Source organism: Lemur catta, chromosome 1 (assembly GCF_020740605.2).
Source record: "Lemur catta isolate mLemCat1 chromosome 1, mLemCat1.pri, whole genome shotgun sequence".
NCBI classification, from domain to species: Eukaryota; Metazoa; Chordata; class Mammalia; order Primates; family Lemuridae; genus Lemur; species Lemur catta.
The window spans coordinates 256,625,090-256,641,752 of NC_059128.1; positions in this window are offsets into that span (position 1 = coordinate 256,625,090).

A 16,663-nucleotide genomic window follows, 5' to 3' on the forward strand; every position below is an offset into this window, starting at 1 on the left:
TTGTTGGCTTTGGTTAGAAACAGACAACTACCTGCCATGTTGTCTTTGAGCAACACAGTGTCATAGCACTTTCAGGTACAATTCACAAAAAATCTACCTCAGTTTAGGTTAAGAAATAAAAGGAAATTTATATGATTTATAAAAGTGGAAAAAGTTAGAGGAGCTCAAATTTCAGGAACAATTGGAATCAGCGTTCCAATGATGTGATCAGAACTTGGTTTTTCTTGGTTAAGACTTGTGTAGCGTCAGTAGTACTGGTCCATTGTTGATTCAGCCTGCTTTTTCCCAAACTATTTCCGAAACCATGTTCTAGTGGCTTGGATTTGATTACATGCTTGACCCAAGAATTGAAGACATTGGAATATGATGTGCTGACTGGCCAGGCTTGATTCCCATTCTCTAATTTTGGAGGTAGGAGTAAAGCCTCACCTAAACACATGGGTTAAAAGTGGTAAGAGTTATTAATTCAAGGAGTAGGATGGGTAGATGCTGTGGCATAAACAACAGATATGAGTAGAATAATCAGAAACAAGTAGGATAATCAGATAGCCTGATAAATTAGAGCCACTGGACATTAGTTATGAAATGGCATGTGTCATAAAGAACTGAAGTTCAATGTCACAAAGTTTGTTCCCTGAAAAATTATCTGACTCTCTCCAGAAAACAAGACTCTTGTTAAAGTATTATTACTTCCCCACCTTTTTTTTTTTGTTTCTGAATATGTTTTATTTTTAGGGAACATTGAATTTGATGTCTTACGTTCTTGTTAGTTTGCATCAGTGGAAAATGATTGGCATGGAGGTACCCATGGTTTTGTGGCTTTAAGTAAAACAGTAGGTGAAAAATGACTCTGTCCTTGGCAAATTCAAAATAGATTAAACAAATTTGTTTTGAAATCATTTAAACTCAATTTTTTAAAGTCAATGCTCAGATATCCTCACTCAATCCCTTGTTATATCTTCTTCCAAAGAATCTATGATCTTGCCTGATATTAATTCTATATATTCATTTTAAAGCTATTATTGTTGAAACACAAAGCTAGATGCTATTTGAGATACAGTATATAAATATGACCTTTGCCCTCCAGATGATTATAATTTAATTAAGTTTTCAGTGCTGTCAAAGGACCATCCAAGAAGAAAGTCAACAGATGCTTGGAAGTGTTCTTTGTCTCTCTTTAGGGCTTCTTCATATGAGCTAATTTGATGCCTATAAAGGATTGGTATAAAATTAACTGACTTTTGAGTGTTCTATTTAGAATTTCCAGAGTGTGAGTAACCAGGCACACAACCTCAATACCACAGAAAATTGCACAGTTCATGAGACTATACAAAGAGCTTAGGCATGAAATAGAGTAAAATTGTAGGGTTATGAATAATTAGCCTTCCAAATCACAAATGCTTTCAACACAGCATATGCCTTTAGTCTTCATAGTAAGGAGGTTAATGATTAAATTATGTTCTTCCCTTTCAAACTTACTTTTTAGATCTGTATTCTCTTTCAAAATTTCCATAATGATCATGTTGTGTCTGTCAGAAGTTGACTTCATCACTATAACTTTCATGTTCATATCATTCACTTTTATCCCCAAAGTCTTAAACTACCAGTCACTCCCTATAATTACTTCTCCCAGTCACACCTGTCATTAATCATCTTAGAAAAGCCCATACAAAGTCACGACATTTGAAGGGCAGAAAGGGAAATGAAGCTTCTGATGGTATTGGCTTTCTGGCTTATTCACTTGAATTGGGAAAGTTCTGAGCTTTCCTCAAAACGGCCATTATTGACCCAGCTGTGACCTCGAATAGCAATAAAGCAATAGTATGAGCTAGAATAATTCTATTTTCTGCATGGAATTCTACTTATATTTTGGTATCAGCTTTTTAAAAATTTTGAATAGAGCCTGAGAAAGAATAAACAAGAGTATTAATTTTACCCTGCCAACTACCTCTTGCCAGTTAAAATTTTAAAATATCTCAAAATACCATATATCATTCTGTAGCCACTGGCCACTTTTGATGAGTGTAACAGAACTTGAGATGTATTTACGAAACAATAAAAGAAACCCAAAATATTTTAATCTTAGGCCCCTGATTAAATATTTTATGGTAATTTCCACTCCAGCTGCATACCTATAACCCCAATTTGACTAAGAAACCTACTAAATACAGAAACCTGCTGGCAATAAACTTGGCAGTAGTTGTCAAGGTGAATGATACTTGGTGTAGTTCTCTGCCTTTGTGGAATTATAAGAGTTAGAGGAGAAGTAGCTATGATATGACCAACAATAGGTTTTCATACCTTTACCAAATCTATAAGATCATGTCCCAGAAAAATGCAGTACTCTCAGTCAACATCTAGGCTTTCAAAGCTAGACTGGACCTCTGATAGGATGTTAAATTAGATGGTAAAGCTTGTTTTGAAATCTTAGAAATCAATTAAAATGTGGTATGCTATTTTTTAATATTTGGAGGTTGATAATTCTTTAAAGTCTCTTTAATGCAAATTTTTTCACTACTCTCCTATAATATTATCTGAGCCTTATTAATATAACTATTAATTATTACAACATGATACCAAAAATTACTAGTAAATGTGGAAGTTAGGAAAGCTAAACCATTTTGGATAATAATGTCCAATAAATTAGGGATGGTAGAATTGTTTTAATTAACACTGAACTAGGCAAAAAAGTTGTAGTTAGATTGAACAATGACATATATATACCATTCTCTATGCAGTTTCTTGTTCAATCATGTACCACTTTATAATGAGGAATTTTGACAAACATGTTCTTAACCCTTGGGAAGTAGAGCTAATGTTTTCAGTTCTTAGACCTGTATCCTAACAGTAGTTAAGTGTTAGTAAATATTTTAGCTAGAAATAATAAAACTTTGTGTCTGCTTGTTATTATTTTGTGGGTATGAGAGATTTATTAAATTCTTATAAAACTCAATCTCTTCTCAGTAAAGATGAATCTGTCCATCTCAACCTTTTGTTTTTTGGCAATAATTTTACACTTCCCCTTACCCTAAGTCATATGCTATAAAGGCGTTTTTTTTTTTTTTAAATTTCATATGATTGAAATTAAAATTTATTTGTTGTTTACTTTTGACACTTATGACCAAATGCTTAATCTGTGTGCTTTCTAATATTGTTGGGATCATGTAAAAATAATGCAACATAAAAAAAGCAGAAAAGTACACATAGGTACTTTTCATACTCTACATAGTGCTCATAAAAACTCATATAGAATTCTTCTGAAACTTAGTATAAGCCTGAGTGCTATGGTCCTCAGCTATCAGCCTTCTGAGCTTATATTAGTATTCATCTGGCATATATTAGTGATATGTATACTGTTGTATGATGGCATATTAGTTTCAGAAGTGAATCATTTCTTTCCAAGCTGCCTTCACAGCATTAAATACAACCCGTATACACCCAAATTATTTAAGCCTCTAATGTGAGAGTCAACCTTGACTTTTTACTTTTTATCACTTCTCCACATCTGGCACATCAACGAGCTCCTGTCTGTTCATTTATTCAGAGTCCCCAAAGAAAACAGGATGAATCACAAAAGGTTCAAATAAAAAGACTTCAATAAAGGGACTACTCATAGTGATGTGAGCAGAATTATGGAACAAACAAGGAATGATGAGGCAACGAGAGACTAACAGTAGTAAGAAGCTATTAATGTCCCAGGGGCTGAAGGGATAACAGGTATCTCAGTCAGTTTGTGTTGGGCTGCTATAACAAACTACCACAGAGTGGTGGTTTATAAACAACAGAAATTTATTTCTCATAGTTTCAGAGGTTGGAAGTCTGATATCAGGGTGTCAGGATGGCTAGGTTCTGGTGAGGGTTGCAGACTGCCATCCTGTTGTATCATCACATGGTGGAAAGAGGTAAAAAGATGTCTCTGGGGTCCCTTCTATAAGGGCACTAATCCCATTCATGAGGGCTTCACCCTCATGCCCTTATTACCTTCCAAAGTCCCCACCTCCTAATACACCACACTGGTGGGTTAAGATAAGAACTCACCATAAAAATCTGAGGGGACACAAACAGTTCATTGCAAAAGGAGAAAGGAGCATTGTAAGAGTCAGGAATGCCAGGAAGGTGAAGTAGAGCTCATGTGGGAGGAATTGTCATCATAGAGAGATGCAGGAACTCTCAGAAGTTCAGGCCTGAAATAGGAGGTATGTCGGGGAAGCAATACCTTTGAAACATTCAATTTCCTGCCAGCATTTCCTGTTGGCAAACCCATGTTTAAGTTACCAGGAAAGGGAGTATTAGTGATGCAGTCTGGATAATCAGCCTGCTAACTGTGGAGTAGAATAGAGAAGCATGAAAAGTTTGGGGGGTCAATAGAACACATTGAGAATAAACATTTTGTTGTACATTAAAAATATATTCAGGGTTAGTCCTCTTCCTTTCGTCTTACTAAAAGCACCCTATTCTAAGCTGCTATCACCTTTCACCTGGCCCCATGCAGTAGCATCCCAGCTGCTCATTCTATAACCATGCATGCCTATCTCCCAACATCAGAGTGACTTTTTAAACTAGCAAAATTATAAACTTCTCCTACTCAAAACTATTCAATAGCATTCCATCACACTTGGAATAAAGCCCAACTTCTTTACTATGTGATGGACACAAGGCATAGACAGAGGATATGGAATTCTTGTCCTGAGTCTGTCTGTAGTGTTGACTGTAGCTACACTACATTTTCCCTTTCAAGCCCGTCACTCTCAGTCACAGCCACAGTTGTTGACTAGGCTACCTATGTATTCACACTGGAATAAAATCAGGGCGGGTAAGATCTAAGGAAAAAGGCCTTTGATTATTTAAATGCTTTATTTAAAAAGTTAATAATGGCAATTCACCTTTTCTTATCTCTTCATCTCTTTTTCCCTCGTTCCCATGTGGGGAAAGTAACATGGAACCCAGTGAGAACTTTTTCCAGGTTTTTCTTGAATTTATGAAATGTGAGAGTTGAAATATAATTGAGAAAGGCATTGGCCCAGTGTTTCATGTACAAGGGAAAAAAAAAAAAAGAGAGAGAGAGACTCAGAAATATAAATGGATTTGTTCCACATCAATAGAGCTACATAATGGTAGATTCTGTTTTAGAATCCAGTAGCTCCAACTCCCAAGTCACTTTTCCAATAATCACTTTTGTTTTCTTCACAGTTAACAGCCTATATCTGTCTCTAATACCACATACAACATGTAATGTGGTGCCTTTTCAACACTAGATGCTTAAATTTTATTTGAATCCTTAGTGCTTTCTCAAAAAGCAATATAGCGAATAAAATGCTGCTTCTTTTTTGCTTTTATCAAATACATCCCAGATTAAAATAAATTGTTTGGCCACCAGAAATGCAATCCTGACAATCACTAGCTACTGTTTGGAAAAGTCAGGGAGAATCGGTACATTGCTATTATGTTTGTCAGTGCTGTGGCAGCTAATAACACACTTCTAGGTTTCAGAATCATTGCAGCCATGTGCACTGAAGCTTCCCATAGCAATCAACTTGTAAGAGACTACTGTTGCTACAATGAGTTTTTATCAGGGTTGGTGTGAATTTTGTCTTTAACTTTACTGTTGTTTGTCATGGTGGATGCATATGGGTTCACAATAGCGAACAGGTTTGGTTTGGAAGCAGTAGAAGCTCCCAGGGTTTTCTTATAGAAAATAAAATACATAGCTGGTGTCAAAGTATCTAAAAATGGCCCTCTAAAAGACAAACTTTGTATTTCAGTTTTGTTTGGAGTAAAGATGCCATTATGCTTTATTTAAGCTCCCTTTAGTACAATCAGAACAATAGTTATATTTAGAATACAATAAAATACTGATTTTTAATAATTAATATCGAAAGCTATAATTGTTTGCTTTTGTTAATATTTTTTAAGACTTTGTTTCTTATAAAAGTTTTAAGTTCATAGCAAAATTGAAGAGAAGTTAGAAAAATTTTCCATACTCCCCCTGCCCCAACACAGGCATAGCCTCTCCATCAACATTCCCCACCAGATGGGTATGTTTGTTACAATTGATCATTGATCTCATGTTTTCCTTTTTTCAGAGGTAACTCTTCTTTTCCATTCTTTATCCTGTCATGCCCTGAGTTCCCATGCATTGCTATTTGATTCTAATCCACAACTTTTCACAAATGAGCATTTTCTGAGAATCTATTACATACCAAGCACTTGCTAAGAGGTATAAAGGTAAATAGGCTAGAGTTCATGTACGCAAGGAACTAATGTAACAGATAATTAAGATAATGTTATACACGATGAGTGGCATTCATTTACTGGTTTCTTTAACCATAATCCATTAAACGATATGTGTTAAACATATCGTTTCTAGGAATAGAAAGTTGCTAGTTTCTAGGAATAGAAAGCTGAATAGAATACAGCCTCAGTCCTTAATCATTTTACCATATATTATAAAGACAGACATACACAGAGATCAATATAGTGTATTATGGTTAGGTGTGAGTATAGAGGTATGCAAACAATATTATGGGAGCACAGAGGAGAAGTTAGTTCAGAATTTGTAGGTTAAGGAAGGCTTTCTGGATGAGTGGTTACCTGTGTGGTAGAACACAAGTTATAAAGATATCCAGGTGAGAAACAATATAGTGCACATGGGGATACACTAGCAGTTGTGGTTGACATAGTATAAAATTCAGTAACGAAAGTGGCGAGAGATAAGGTCAGAGAATATGCGGAGCCAGATTTTTAAGGACTTTGAAAGTCACATCATATTGATGTTTGTCCTTTGGTCAAAAATAATAATAAAATGTTTTTTAACAGATGATCAGCATAACTGTATTTACATTTTGACACACCATTTTACCAGTAGATTAGAGGCTGAATTTGCTCGATACAAGGTGTAAACCAGAGCAGCCCTGTGATGACCACTGACTGAATGACGAGTGGTAGTAGGTATGAATAGAAGTTTAAGAACTCATAAAGCAATCAGGTAGGTATAGCATGAGTTTGGGATTGATTACATTGGATAAAGAGAATAAGGAAGGGAAAGGAACAGATCTAAATCTTTAGAAAAAAACTTTAAAAAGCAACAGATTCATATAAAAGGATTATGATTTCAATTTCAGACATAGACTATAACTTCTGGGAGGGCAGGATGAAAACTATTTTTCTAATAACCCTATGCCTGATGTATAATTCATGGTACACTGTAGGCAATCTAGTACAGTGGAATTGAGGAGAAAGCCAGATGGAATAATAAGTGCTGAAGAGTAAATATGTGGTTAAAAAGTACAATCAGCAAGTTTGCATCAACCTTTTGGAAAGAAAAAAATTTAGAGATGAGCTAGGTGGTAATTTCATGTCAAGGGAAGTGACTTTTTGAAGTTAATAGTCTTGAGAATGCAAATAGGATGAAAAAAGTTGCATGTAGAAAGAGATTAAGAAGGCGGAAGGAGCAAAAGAGGGAGAAGAATACATAAGAAGAAATATGATTCTCATAAAAGATTAAGGCACTGCAGAAAGCTGAAGATTAAACATGTTTGTATTAAAATGTCAGAAGGAAATCTCTTCCTTAGAAACCAGAAGAAAGGTGAACAGAGGTGATGATATCAATAAATGTGTGAATGGCAGAGTGAGGAGATTGAGAGTGGTGGAATCCTGAAATAAGAGGCAAGTTCGCCTTCTGAAAGTTCTGGGATCAGGGACTGACTAAAGTATTTGTAAAGAAATACAAACATTTGTTATTGGAGAATATCTGAAAGAGAGATAAGTGAGGATAAATGCAAGGACTGACAGAGTCCTATGCAACACAACTGTGGTTGCAGGGCAAACATTTGGAGTTATATAGCTCTATGTGAATTTTCTCTGATAGAACTCAGCCACTCTAGGCTTAGAACCAGTGAAAGTGAATAGTAATTATCACCCATGGGACCATTTTACTGCGTGAATAACTTTCAGGATAAAAAGGAAAGAAATTTAGAAAGCGGTGGAAGAGTAGTTCGATCTTTATAGGATTTAAGCTGAATCAGAAAATAACAGATGTTTTGAGGAAAGAAAATTGAAAGATCAAAGGATTATAAGTTATAAAGTTAAAGAGTAGGTAAAGTGTGATTATGAAGTTTTGGTCAGTGTTCATTTGAGTTCAGAATTTCAGAAGTAACACAGTTATAGGTGGAAAAAGCTTACAAATTACAGCCATAGAAGGGATGGCTCAAATGTAGATGAAGAGGTCATCAAACTATAGGGCTGAAGTTCTGCATAAAATCATCCACAGGGATTTTGAAGCCACATAGATGACAGCTTGACTTGAGTTGGAGAAGACAAAGATGGTATAGGGATTAAAGACTTTAGATAATGTGGTGATATGGATAGGTCTTTAGAAAATGACAAAGATAAATAAAATAAAGTAAAAAAAAAAAAAACAGTAATTTTTTTTTTTTTTACATAGATATGTGGAAGAAGCCCTGGAGAGCTTGGGAGACTGTTCACACATCTCCCCACAGTGTGTGGGATAATCAGTAGACTACCATTGGAAGCACAGATAGAAGCTATATAACATGAGAAAAAACTAGTGTTGAGTTAAAATCTAGTGTATGAACCATTTAAAGTAGATTAAGGATATAAGTTATTTTGTTTGCTATTTTACGGGCTGTAATGGAACTATCTGAAAGACAACAGTAACAGACTTGGCAAAAGGGAAGGAAGTACAGAAAATAATGAAAATGAGAATGTAGCATTATGAGATAATAAGTGAGAAAGCAAGTAATGAGGATAACGGAGAGCAGAAATACCTTTTCTGCTATCATTTAAAGAAGGAGTAGCAATTATTCTAGAGGCTGCTATAATTTTGAAAGAAGGAACAACACAGACAAAGAAGACATAAGGGACTGTGTGATTTTCTGATTTGTGAATTTTTTCTTTTTTTGAGACAGAGTCTCACTCTGCTTCCTGGGCTAGAGGGCTGTGGCATCAGCCTAGCTCACAGCAACCTCAAATTCCTAGGCTCAAGTGATCCTCCTGCTTCAGCCTCCTCAGTAGCACGGACTATAGGCACACACCACCATACCTGGCTAATTTTTTCTATTTTTCAGCAGAGACGGGGTCTCGCTCTTGCTCAGGCTGGTTTCGAACTCCTGAGCTCAAGCTATTCTCCTGCCTCAGCCTCCCAGAGTGCTAGGATTATAGGCGTGAGCCACCGCGCCCAGCCGAGACTATAGTGACAGTAGTGAGATGGCTGTTGTGACTTGTGAGGGTGTAGAGTACAGTAGAAGATGAGTGTATGTGTGTGTGAGAGAGAGCACATTTGTGGATGCATGTGCACCAGTTTGCCATGGTGATGGTATCAAAGTAGAATTGGAAAATCATAATGGAGAATGTTGTGAAGCATCCGGGCTGCCATTTCACGGCCATTCTTATTTTGTCTAAAGGCAAAAGGGAGATTTATGGTAATATATTTAAACCCATGTTTAAAAAAGAAACTTTGGCCCTAGCTCAGAGAGAGAATAAAATAGCAAGATTGGTCAGGAGTTAATAATATCACATCAGGTGAGAGAGAAATGACCCTGAGGTGAAATATGAGGCTTAAGACACTTAGCTGTGTGATTGATAGAATTGTCAGGGAGGCTGAAGATAACTCCAATATTTTCCACTTAGAAACATGAGTTAATGGTGATTACATTAAATAAAATTAAGTTTGATGGGTCTATAGCATATTTGATTGAAAATATCTATTAAAAATTTGGGAAAAGAAGTTGGAAGCTAAAGAAAGAGATGAATTTGAGGGAATATGTGCTTGAAAATCATCTGGGTACAAATATAATAGTAGAAATGATGGATAAGGAAAAGATTGTCAAGGTGAGAGTATGAAATAAAAGTAAAACAGGACCATGGACAGAGCCCCGGGGAGCATCAATATTTCAGGGATATGGCCAAGAAAGATGATCAGATAAAAGAAGGAGGAGAGGAGCAGTCAGAGAGAGAAATGAAAAATGAGAAAGCACTTTCACAGAAATATATTGAGAGAGTGGCAAGAACTGTGGAGGGTCTGACATTTTTGCCTTACTTGCAAGGTAACAAGTTAGCCTTCACTATTTTCTGGATACTGACAGAAGACACAAGACTCCTGGGTCAGAGGAAAGTCTTTATTGCTCACATCAAAGCATTAGCCAGATTGTCTGTGCGGTCGTGTTAGTTCTCTGATCTTCAATCCCACAGGGATGATGCAAGTGGACCTAGTTGGATGTCTGCACACACAATGGGCTGTATTACGGGACAGGGACACTGACCTTGGGGACCTTACCACTTTATAGCAGCCTGTAAACATGCCTAAGTGTTTGCCCCAGGGGGAGACATTACCTCATCCTTTGAGTTTGCAAACAGAAACTTGAGGAATTGCTCTTTTAAAGAGTGGTCAGGCCCTTGCATTCTTGCCAAATCCAGCAAGATGAACAACATGCCCATGGAAGACTCTCCCAACAGAAAGTTTCTAGTGGGGTATGGCCAGCATATCACATGATGCAAGAAGGTCAGATGGCTCTGGGAAGCAGCTCATGGACTTGGCCATTAGAGGTTCTTTTTTTTTTTTTGAGACAGAGTCTCACTTTGTTGCCCGGGCTAGAGTGAGTGCCATGGCGTCAGCCTAGCTCACAGCAACCTCAAACTCCTGGGTTTAAACGATCCTCCTGCCTCAGCCTCCCGAGTAGCTGGGACTACAGGCATGCATCACCATGCCCGGCTAATTTTTTCTATATATATTTTTAGTTATCCAGATAATTTATTTCTATTTTTTTTTAGTAGAGACGAGGTCTCGCTCAGGCTGGTCTCGAACTCCTGACCTCGAGCGATCCACCCGTCTCGGCCTCCCAGAGGGCTAGGATTATAGGTGTGAGCCACCGTGCCCGGCCAGAGGTTCTTGATAATTCTTCAAAGTGAATGTGTTTCTTGTTTGGTGTCATTTAAGTAAATGTTCCCCAACCGGGAGCTCACTGACTTCTCATGTTCTTGGACATATTTTAGGGGTATGAGAAATCTGTACAAAATTTTAATTTTGTAGTCCAATTTTGATGTATTCTAGAAAAGATAATGTAGGCATATGCTGAATTATTTGTATGACCATAATACATAGTCATCTTATTTGAGTTTCTGTATTTGCATGTTTGATCATCATGGATGTCTCAAATGCTATTACTTCAGTTGCCTCAAGCTAAAGAAAAAAATAAGAGAGCCGATGTTGATATGAACAAATTTGTTTATCCAAAATTGAAGACAAATGATTTTATTGCATGCTGTCAGAAAGCAACTTTTGCAGAAGTTTAAATATAACAAAGTAGTAGACCTATGCCAAAACATATAAAAAGTTTGAAAAAATTGTGCCATGTCTCTCAGTATTATATACATATTGCCAGTATAAACATATTTTCAGCAAAATGAAATGTTTTAAATATGATTTCATTAGTTTTGTGATGCTTTAAAAAATCTAATATGTTGAATTACTCACTTGTTACATGATTCAAACATGATAAAAAGAATATTTTTACAAAACCTCCTTTCTATGCCATGTCTCATTTGTGTATCATCCCCTTCTCTGTACCCCTCTTCACATACACACCCAGGTAGCCACTATTAGCACATTCTCATATATTTTTTTCCATGAGAATTTTCTTTCTCATATGAAAGTAAATAAGCATATATTAGTGGGAGGCTGAATTCTAAAGGTGTCCTATCAAGATTCTTGTTCCCTGATTATTTAATCAAATACTAATCTAGGTCTTATTGTGGGGACTTTGCAGATATAATTAAAGTTACTAATTAGCTAACCTTGAAATAAAGAGATTATCTTTACTTATCCTGGCCCACGGACACAGATCCCTCTACAAACAGAAGAGGAAGCCAGAAGAGTCTATGAGAAAAAGGGAGGCAGGAAAGTGAGGCAGAAGAGGAAATCAGAGAGATTTGAAGAGTGAGAAGGACTCAACTCACCACTGCTGGTTTGAAGGTAAAGGGGCGCTTAAGCCAAGACTGTGTCTGTGTCCTCTAGAGTTGAGAACAATCCCCAACCAAAAGCCAGCAAGGAAATGGAGCCCTCAGTTCTACAAGCACATGAAACTGAATTTTGCCAACAACCTGGATGAGCCTGGAAGCGTATTCTCCTGAATCTCCAGATAGGAGGCCACGCCGGCTGACACTTGGATATCATCCTCGTAACAAGAGTAACCAGCTATGACAACACAGATTTTTGACCTCCAGAAACTATGAGATAATAAGTGTATGTTGTTTTTAGCTACCGAGTTTGTGGTCACTTGTATGGCAAAAACAGAAAATATAAGTTAAAACGTCCTTAGTTTTTTCTTCTTTTTCCACAAACAGAATCATACTATCACATTGTTTGCATTTGCTTTTTTTCACTTACTATCATGTTCTGGAGCATTTTACATAACAATACATAGAGAGTATTGTATTCTTATTTATAGCTGCATAATACTTCCCTGTATGATATTGCTTAATTTGTTTTACCAGGCTTTGATTGATAAATATTTGAGTTGCTTGTAATCTTTAGCTAATATCCTTCAATATGTCCTCTTGTTTAAGCTTACTTCATATATGTGCTAGTATATCTTAGAGGTAGACATTGCCACATCAAAGGATATATAAATATATTTTTGACTGATTGTGTTATTCCTCTAAACTCCTTACTATTGACTACAAGGACTATATACTCTCTGACCTCTTATCCCACAATTTCCTGATGAAATATCGTGCCTCTCTTGCACTTACTTTCTTGCTGTTTTTTAAATGTGCTAACTCTTTAAGGCCTTTTCACTTGATGTTTGCTTTCTTTATTATAGTCCCTACCCTACTACATATCTTCACATGGCTGGACCACTGTGGTATTCATTTCTCAGTTCATATATTACCTCCTTAGAGAATAGTGTGTAGCATATGTGTGTGGCATATAGTGGTTGCTTCACACCTTGTTGGCTGGATGAATAAATAATTAAATAATGCAGGATATCAGAGAGCAACATGGTCATAAACTCTGCCTTGGAGTTCGGTAGTCTGAGCCTGGGACAAGACTTGTCACGTGTAGGGACAATGCCAATTCATATTATGGACAGCCCTGATTACAACATTATGTAACATGAAGTTCAGCCTATGGACAAGGGGAATCAGTGACAGTTTTTGAACTTGGGAATGACATGAAGAAATAATCTTGAAAATTTCTATCTTTAAAGTGAGGGGGGAAAAATAGACTCCAACACAGCATCAGATATCATGTGTGTCAAGCATGTAATTATCTAGCCAAAAAAAAAAAAACCTTAAGAAATTATCTTTTTGATTATCACCAAAACTTGTGTGGCAGATTTCTGGTATCCATGAGACAGTTTATTAATTCCTGATGTTCTATGTATTATGCATTAAAGGTATCTGACTGTCAATCATTGTAATTTTCATAGGATAAGTTCTGTTCTATCAGTGGAATCTAAAAATTTACTCTAAAGGTAAAACTTATTTGTCAGTATCTCATACTGTACTTGTTCCTTTTTAGTTAACTCATTAAAAAATAAAGACAAGTCTTAAAAGGAATTTATGAAGTACAGAAAAGTTAATTTCCATATTTATTTTTAAAATGCAGATAAAAAATTGTTTTGTATTATCCTAATATAGGATTTAAAAGAATCTCTCATACATAATAGAGTGAGATAATATAACCATATGATTTTTAGCAAGAAAGATATAGTATAATGGATATCAGCTGGTTTTTAGTATAATGGATATCAGTTGGTTTTTAAAAGGAAGTATAAGTTTTCCTAAAAATTTTGTGAGTACTGTCAGCAATGGCACTCATTTATTGAGGCCATTTGATGTTTTCAGAAAAGCCCATGGACATGGAAGGGTCATCGATGACATGACATATAACTACTTTTAGCCTCTAAAGAAATGACAGCACCTCTGGATAACTTCTAATGTCACAAGTTCAGGGTGGATTTGACAAAGGAACTGCTCTGGAGAAATATAATTTTTAAAGTATTGACCTTATACTAAGAAGCAAGTATTTGAGAGACAAGTGGAAAGGAATAAAATATTAGGGTTTGGCATTTCTGTATGTGAGGGAGTCTGTAACTGTAGAGAAAAGGGAAGAGATTAAATGTAAGACCTGAATTTCCCACACTCCAACTTGTAGTTGTTTACATTTTTCAAACACGTTTTCTATATTTAAAACAAAAATACCATAATAATTAGAGATAAGGGTTTTATAATTTGGGTGGCCTTGTTCAATAAGTGTCAATCTTCATGGTCAATTTGACCAGCAAAATGCTCCCCATTTCTAAATGGTGCTACATGGGCCAGTGCCACCCCCACTGAGAACTGCTGGACCATATGGACCAAATTGACTCCCCTTCTGCAATTCCGAGAGAAAAGCAGAGTCGCAACATGAGAACTGGGCTCAGGCAGATAATGATTAAAATGAGAAAGAATTAATGAGGTTTATCTATGTACATGGAAATAAATATCATGTTGAAAGGCGTAGTGTATCAGACTTACAGAATTAAAGTTAAATTGATAAACAAAATATACTTTACCTGTAAAAATTTTAAAGAAGTCCAGTTTTTCTTTAAGCTAAATAATATGTGGCTCATCTGATGAAAGGGTTAAAAGATTAAGCACATTTTGTGGTATCATATTTGATTATAACTGAGTGAGGCTATTATTTCAGCAAATAGACAAATTACATTGAGAAGCAATTATTAGAAATACATTAAAGACCCGGCGTGGTGGCTCACGTCTGTAATCCTAACACTCTGGGAGGCCAAGGTGGGAAGATTGCTTGAGCTCAGGAGTTCAAGACCAGCCTGAGCAAGAGTAAGACCCCATTTCTACTAAAAATAAAAAAATTAGCTGAGTGTCATGGCATATGCCTGTAGTCCCAGCTACTCAGGAGGCTGAGGCAGAAGGATCTCCTCAGCCCAGGAATTTGAGGTTGCTGTGAGCTAGGCTGATACCACTGCACTCTAGCCAGGGCAATAGAGCAAGACTCTGTCTCAAAAAAAAAAAAAAAAAAAAAGGTATTAGAAGTCTAACATAATGCTGGCATGATAGGGTTAAACTAATGCCTAAGCTGCAAAGGGCTTTAAAGAGAATTTACCAGTCCCTAGAATTTGTGAGAATCAAAACTTTCTAGTAATATAGCTTTTAACTATACACAAAGTGGGAAATGTAGGCAATCAATCCTATAATTTAAACCAAAACATAGGTTTGCCTCAATTACCTATGTTTTTCAGCTGACATACATTGGACTTCAGTCATTCACATTAATTGCAGCAATTCTCTATTTCTCTTTGCAAGATAGACTGCTTTGGATTCATAAAAATTGTTTGGTTCGCTTCTTGGCATTCTGTCAGAATGCTGTTCTCCAAGCACCCTAAAACTTCAAAATTCTTGAGTAGAATGGTATAAGCAAGTTGCGTGTCAACTGCACTCAGGAGGGAGCAAAAGGATTAGGAAAGAGTATGGAAAATTACTTAGCTGGTCTTTTTGATTATTGATGAGAAGGCAGAATAATCCAGAAAGGGACTATTTATCTCCCACAGCAATGTATTCTCTGATTAACTCAAGGATGCTGATATTAGAGTGTACTTGGATTCAATGGATTGCACCAGAAAAATCTGCAAAAGGATTATCTTATTAGTAGAGGCAGAACACATAAAGAAAATTGATATACACAATAGCTAAGAGTACGTTACAAGTTGTCAAGCAGCGTAGGCTTAATGAAAATATTAAAATAAAATGTATGTACTTCCAAGATGAAAGGTAGAATATTAAAGTTGTTAAGACAGGTGCTTTACAAAAAGGTGAGGGAATATAAACTAGAGAAACATAAGGTGGAGAAAACTGGAAACTGACAGCAAGTATTTTGCAACAAGAAATTTGTTGACATATATTTGGAAACAAATTAAGAACTATAAAGAGCATAAGTAGATTCTTGGATATTGCTGTAGCGCAGGTCACTGGGGCCTTAACAAAAGGAGATGAAGAAATGTTTTTATAGATTGGCAAAGGCTGTAGCAAGGCATATTCTTTGATCCTGGCAGGATTTTAATTGCTTTGCCGTTGATTGGCATGCAACTATGTTGAAATGAAGGAAGAGAACATGTTTTGAGAGCTATTTCAAGGATTGCTTTCTGCTACACTTCATTGAACAGCTTAGGTGGTTAGAGGCTATTTTGGACGATAGCCTAGAAATGGCTCTGAGTAAGATAAATAAGGCTGAAATAGAAGAAAGTTGCTATCTCACACTGTAATCACAATAACCTTCACTTAAAAATACTCTTGAGAGGTCAGGAAAGAAACAAGAACATTACGGAAAGAAGTATACAAAGTCTTAATTGGAAGAACGTCTGAAATGCTTGGGTAAATTTTGATTGTGCTCTTAATATAAATGAATAGCAACAGTAGAGGTGCATTGCCCTTTGAGGTTTGAAGTGCCTCTGTGTGTGTGTGTGTGGCTGTGTATGTGTGTGTGTCTGTGTACATGCTCACACAAAGGTCTGAACAAAAGAGATGAACAAAGAGTTTCTGTGGGTCGCTGTGTCTTTTTACTCCCTTCCTGAAAGATGAGTTAAGATCTGATATGACAAGACATGACAGGAGCAATAAGCAGACCATGGTT